Source organism: Lactuca sativa, chromosome 6 (assembly GCF_002870075.4).
Source record: "Lactuca sativa cultivar Salinas chromosome 6, Lsat_Salinas_v11, whole genome shotgun sequence".
NCBI classification, from domain to species: domain Eukaryota; kingdom Viridiplantae; phylum Streptophyta; class Magnoliopsida; order Asterales; family Asteraceae; genus Lactuca; species Lactuca sativa.
Window position 1 is genome coordinate 101,378,478 of NC_056628.2, and position 6,827 is coordinate 101,385,304.

Consider the following 6,827-nt stretch of genomic DNA (forward strand, 5'->3'; position numbering starts at 1 on the left):
TCCTTAAAGTTTTTGCTAGATTTTATGAGGGTATAAAATATGATACGACTTTTTTTAGTCCCTTTCAACCCGTGATAGCCAGTTCACCATGCGACAGCGACTATTTAGAGCAAAAAAACTCACATTGTACCCCTATAAAGCCAGAAAAATAACTTCGAGGATCAAATGTTTATGCCACAAGATCGTCGAGATTGGTGTTTTGCTTCCTGGTCGGCGACTCTTCTCCTCCTCCTCCTACTCCGCTCTTCTTCGTCGTCGTTCCGAGTTCCAGTACTCCTTTGTCTCTTTGGCGATTCTGCTGATCTATTGACGATGGTTTTGGATTCTGGTAATCAGATTCGTTGTTGACTCGATCGGAACATTACAAGCTTTGAAAAACGAAATCAAATATTTCATCCGACATCTAATAAACATATAATGCGTACTCATGTCTAATTTTTCGGTTTCACCGATCTTGTGGCATAAACATCTGATCCCTGAACTTATTTTTTTTAGCTTTATAAGGGCACGATATGAGTTTTTTGGTCTAAATGGTCACTGTCGTGCATGGTGGACTGACTATTACAGGTTGAAAAGAACTAAATTAGTAGTTCGTATCATAGTTTATACCCCCATAAATCCTAGCAAAAACATTAAGGACTGAATCGATCAACCCTATAAACTTTGTAGGGTATTTGTGTCATTTCCCAAAAATCATTTTGTTGTATGCATAAAAAAATCGCTCTGAAACTTGCTATTATTCGCTTTAATTGTGTCGAAACCTTTTCTAAAAATTCAAAAAGCGTCTCTCTACTGATGTCATTGAGAAGTTTGCTTAAAATGAGGTGTCAAACATATAAAAAATGTATGGGATGCATGAAGTATCTATAAAAAAATTGAAGTGATGGGTTAATATATTCTAGCTTCCATCATCTTCAAAATCAAATCTTTATAACAAATTATGTTTATAATAATGTTCGGCACGTAGCATTTGAAAGCTTTTAGCTTCTAGCGTTTGATAAAACGCTCCGTTTTAAACAAAAAGTTTCGTTCGGCACTACAAGCTTCTAGCGTTTAGTTTAAACAAAACGCTCCAAATCCAAATGCTACTTTATGTAGCGTTTAACAAAACGCTACAAGCTACAAGCTACCCGCTATCCGCTATAAGCCACCCGCTACCAGCTAATTTTGCCGAACACGCCCGAAGAATAACAGTTAGACCATCTAAGTTGCTTAAATTATAAAATAAAACGCAGTTTGTATAAACAAAACTACCCACAATTATAAAAATACTTGAATTATAAAATACTCGATTTCTGAACAAAACTTATTAAAAGACTTTTGCCTAGGTAATAAACCAAATATCCTGACACTTTTGTAGAAGAAATAAAAACAGAAAGCCATTTGAATTACAACTATATGGATTACTTGATAATGAATGTAACCTACATGTTGCAACCATTTAAATATATATAAAAAAAATTCAGCCTTTTAAAACTTTTTTGTTTTAAGTTTCTCATATTTCGCTTTTATGAAAAATCACCAAAAATCCATAAAATTAGATAGAAAATTATCAAAAATCCACAAACAACCACTTTCCTCAAAATGTAAGAACGTTTAGCCCAACAGAAGTAGCCCATACTATCAATTAACCCATCAACGATTTTCTATTTATTTTTTGAGTTGCGACGTGTGAAGTTTACGAAAATTCACCAAAAATCCACAAAATTAGATAGAAAAACCACAAAAGTCCACAAAAATTATATATATATATATATATATATATATATATATATATATATATATATATATATATATATATATATATATATATATATATATATATATATATATATATATATATATATATATATATATACTAGGGACGTGTAAAGTCCGTGCTAAGCACGGCCCACGGAAGTTTTTTTTTGGAAGATTCTGTAAATATTGTAAGACAATTGTTATTGGTGTTGGGCATTGAGGTATCAGATACATAGCCAACAATAGCAACATACTTTATTGTATAGTTGGATATAGGCAAGAGACTTTTCTTTTTGGTGATTATACTTCAAAGAAGCAGTTGTGCCATAAATAGTGTAGCTAGAAACACCATCCATGGACAAAACTTTTTTGACTACTTGCAGACCTAGAATGTAAGGGCATTTTAGTCTTTCGGTAGATTCCATACAACTACGCTGACTGCAAGAGGTGACTTGGTGGTCCACATTATCAAACAAATGTTTTCCGCATACATATTTATTATTTTTATAAGTTGAAGAGAATAAATTGAGTAAACAAAAAAAAAACTCATCGATGTAAAGTGAAAAAGAGACATGCATTGTTGTTGAGAATTCTCGGTCAAATGTTAGCTCCCTCAAAGTTGAGGGGACACTTTTGCAAAAATTGATATTATAGTAGTCAAATCGACTATAAGTAGTAACAACAAGGCCAAAGTCAAGTTGACTCTAAAAGTTATAAACTAAATCTATTGGTCCAAAGCTAAAACACAAAAATATCAAAAAATACTGAAGTCGTTTCCAAAAAAATTAGAAACTGGATCTGTTCATCTCATCGTGTTATTGATGATTTCACTAGATTTCATTAATAATTGCAAAATTTAAGAACTGGACTTCAATTCCTATTATTGGCCTGAGATAAATATACATACTACTTAGAGACATCAAAAGCTAACATAAACAAATCACAATGTGCAAAAGTTACCCCAAGTGGACAGGTAAACGAGGTTTGCCTTTCCTTCTAGTTTCCTGTTCGTTTTCATTCCATTTTGATGAAATTATTTACATAATTTTCAAGGTTAAAGATTCCGATTTTAAGCCATGTTTATTGTGACGATTTATATTCGGTTTCACTACTATTATATCAAATTATGCAAAACAGGTCCCTCAACTTTGACAGAGCTAACATTCGACTACTTTTAGGGACCTAATTATAGGAATTTTAATTAAATAAATTGGAAAAATATTCAGATATATAGATGATACCACGTGTACGCTTCTTTCTTGAAATCTAATGGAATAGTGCTGCTTTGTAGTTTTATTGAAGTCAAAAAGAGACCAAAAATTAGGAAAAACTTTGAATTAGAAAGAATGTGAATTTGCATTTATGGAGTCTTGCGTGATGTGAAATGGTTTAAAAAAGATTGACATGAGTCTCTCACATTTGACTTAAAAATGATTGACATGAGTCTCTCACATTTGACTTTGGGAATGTAAAAGATGACCATAATATAAAGGGAAGAGCAACATACGACGTCAAGATGAAACTAAATGGATGTAACTACATTGCTAGCATGGGAAAAAAAAATTAAAGCTTGCCAATAAACAATTCAAGTTACAATTTTACATCATAGTTGCAAATTATCCTTCCAGTAACAAGCATCTTTCAAAATGTTCCTTCTGGTTCTGAATATGTTGATATCTGTACCATGGGTCTTTCCGGTGTCTCTAAAGGAGTTTGGAACTACGTTTATGTTAAAATTTGAATATATAACAGCATTATTGTATATAAACATTACAAAATGTTATCATTCTACAGTTTCTAGAGTGAGAAAGATCTAGGAAATATCATATTAAATTATTAACCCTGGATTAGAAACAATATTAATTAGGGATATACCTGCATTGTCAAGCTAGCCCTGATACCTTGGGAGTGGCAATTTCTTTATCCCCATTCTTTTCCATTACTTGTGATTACCCCCGTATCTTTCTCTAAAGGTGCTTTGCCTATCATATATTTAAATCAACAATATCAGACTACATACCATAGCATAATGTTTCCACGACTTTCATGTAAGCATCAAGACTGCTAAACCTTTATAATCACTTTTAAAGCCATCATCATTTATTCTCTTGTAGTAAGTATTAGAGGTTTAACATCAAGAATGCAAATTAGTTAAACATATTTTTCTTAAGTCTAATATTTGAGAATTCTTTTTATACCAAGTATTATATGAAACTTTTAGTAACTCGGCACCCAAAACAAATTCAAGAGCTACTCTATTCATCGTGTGCATAATAATTTTTTTATTGTCCATCATAGGAACATATAACAGAAGGGAGTATGCATAATTCATAAAAAATAAACTTCAAATTCATGCTTAATGGAAAATGTCTCTCTGTACACCACCTAGGAACACTATGCAACACTTATACCTATTTTTTTAATAATTTTGAACATAATTGTAGAAATATGTATTTGTAATTGGAACGCAAAGTAATAGGAAATATGAAGTACCTTTCCATATGGAAATGATCAACAGACAAAAACAATAGTTCATCTTCAACGGTGAGAGTGAGAAAAAACATAATCCAGACTCCATGGGCCAAAAAGTATACCAGTGATCTTCTTAAATACTAAAGGACAAGCACAATAAAAAGCTTCAATATTTTGAAAGGTTCTTGTTTTCTAAAATAAAATCATGTGTCTCACTAAGGCATTTCATCGAATAAGTTAAGTGCAAGTTCAAACATGAACGACTTGTGAAAACATACCTTTAGTAAATGTGATGCTTTAATGAAGACAACGATGCTTCAAATCCTTCGCCATTAATCTCAAACCTCTTCCAAGAAAAAGAAATTTGTCAAAAATCAATTGTAATAAAAGAAGAGAAGCAAGAACATCAGAAGTAATATGCCCTCAACCAAAAAATTGATATGCACCGATTTTAACATAGCCTTCTTCGTCTCCATCAATTTTCTAGGGCTTTTCATGAAGCATTGCTCGACAGGGCAGGTACACCACCGCCAAACATGGTGGGAACTTTTTTCTGGCTGCTTCATCTATGGTATGGATTTAAGGCAGCGGTGGTATGTAAAATTTGGACAAAGTGATAGACATAATGGAGGCCAGCATACTTCCAATGGATGTTGAGCCCTCACCCATCTTCATTTTTTTTCCATTAATTCTATTTTATTTTCTACTTCACTTTTTTCATTGTTTTATCTCTAATCCTATTTTATTTTCTACTTCACCTTTTTTTACCCTAAAAAATATATTTTTGGAATATTCCATTTTTATTACTTATATATATATATTGTCAAATACATCTCTCTACTAATTAAATTTTATATTTATGATTAATTAATATAATTTAGTATACAACATGATATTATAAATATTAAATATTGCATTTAAATTATAATTAGTAGATAAAATAAACTAGAAATGTATAAAATAAAAACGAGAGGGACTAAAATTGACAACCAAACTTCACCTCCATTTTTGGAGATATGAATAGTATTCATATCTCCAAAAATGGAGGTGAAAATGGGGTAGGGTTGGAGAAAAATGGGGAAAGAAATGGAGCATGGGGGTGGGTTGGAGATGCCCTCAGCGATTCAGAAAAAAAAATCGCCTAGATTAAACACCTGGGAAACAACAAATTGTTTTTAAGTAGATAGGGATAGCGACGAGCACCTTCATGTTTCCATGCTTAAAAGAAAAAGTTCATTCCGGTGAGCTCCACTCCGTCCGCATCAAAATTAAACGGTAGAAAAAGAAGAAGAAAGAATAAAAAAATCCTAATTTTGAAAGGGAAAAAAGATGAACACCACCTTGACAAGTGATTTGTAGAGAAAACCCTAAAATGGAAGTGGTTGTGGTCTAGCGATGGAGATAGAAAAGGAGAGCGTCAAAAATATAGGTGTATTGGGAAATACAAATCTGGTATGTGATACGCGTGTCCAAGTAGAGAATGAACCGTTTATGGTGGAATACAACAATTTCTCTCGAGCATTTCATCAACCAGGTGGTAGGCGAACCTTGAAGTAGATATTTAGATAAAAAAGAACATCCTGAAAGTAAATTCCGAATAGAACATCAACCAAATATATAGTTGAACTACTGAAGTCAAAATTCTTAAAAAGAACATCTATAATATGTAAATTCTATTCGAATAAAATGTAATTTCCGAATAGAATCAACAAAATAAGCTGCTATTTGAACAACGGGATAAGCAATCAACAATACACACAACAAAAGTGTTGTTCATTCATGGGGGCGTGAAGTCGGATATTTAAGAGAGAGAGAGAGAACATAGTCTTGTTCTTCAAGATTAATGATTCACACGGAAGAGGGGGAATTTGTGTTATATTGCAGTATTAGGAAACCCAAAAAGCTTATTGGGATACAAGTGTTGTTGGAAGGGAAGTCGGTGAACACGGAACCCAAGAAAAGCAATGGTGCGAGTGTATCACAGGTTAAGCGGTTAAAGCGAGGGATAGACCGCCCCAGAATTTGAACCTAAAATCATGGATCATCCATTATATACCCAACCCAACAAGAAAATTTTAGCTAAAATTCATCCAAAATTTAGGAAAATTCCCTAAAAAATACTTTGCTAAATTGTCGATGCCTCCAGGTCACCCACTTTGCACAAATTCTAAAAAGGGAGGCTTTATTATATATATATATATATATATATATATATATATATATATATATAGAGAGAGAGAGAGAGAGAGGTTTAGGTTCAATGGAAAACAAAAAAATCCAAAAAAAAACCCTAAAAATCATAAAAATACTTAGAGATCACAATTTTTTTTTGACTTTATATTCTTAGAATTCGCAAGTTTTTATATAAATTTGCTAAAACTTTTATTGAAAAAAAAAACAAAAAGAAAAATCAATTTTTTATTTTTTTTTTCAACGAATTTTTTAAAAAAGTTGTGATTTTTTTATGTATAAAGTCAAAAAAAAATTGCGTGATCTCTAAGTATTTTTTATACATTTTTACTATTTTTAAGGTTTTTTAGTGCTTTTTTTATGATTTTCAGGGTTTTTTTAGGTTTTTTTGTTTTCCATAAAAATGTGTGTGTGTGTGTGTGTGT

The 6,827-nt window shown here is 31.8% G+C and overlaps 1 long non-coding RNA gene across 3 annotated transcripts; it reads right to left on the reverse strand.

The window, feature by feature from the left end:
* Positions 1 to 3,257: 3,257 nt before the first annotated feature.
* LOC111875864 (uncharacterized) lies at positions 3,258 to 4,869 on the reverse strand. 3 transcript variants are annotated; one of them, XR_006184381.1, is made up of 5 exons: positions 4,659 to 4,869; positions 4,491 to 4,558; positions 4,234 to 4,352; positions 3,616 to 3,722; positions 3,258 to 3,459 (listed from the first exon to the last, which is right to left on the reverse strand). It is a non-coding gene; the product is annotated as an uncharacterized LOC111875864 (long non-coding RNA). The 3 variants fall into 3 exon arrangements; XR_006184380.2 differs by having other exon boundaries at positions 3,258 to 3,443; positions 4,659 to 4,867; XR_008224809.1 differs by having other exon boundaries at positions 3,258 to 3,722; positions 4,659 to 4,867.
* Positions 4,870 to 6,827: the final 1,958 nt, after the last annotated feature.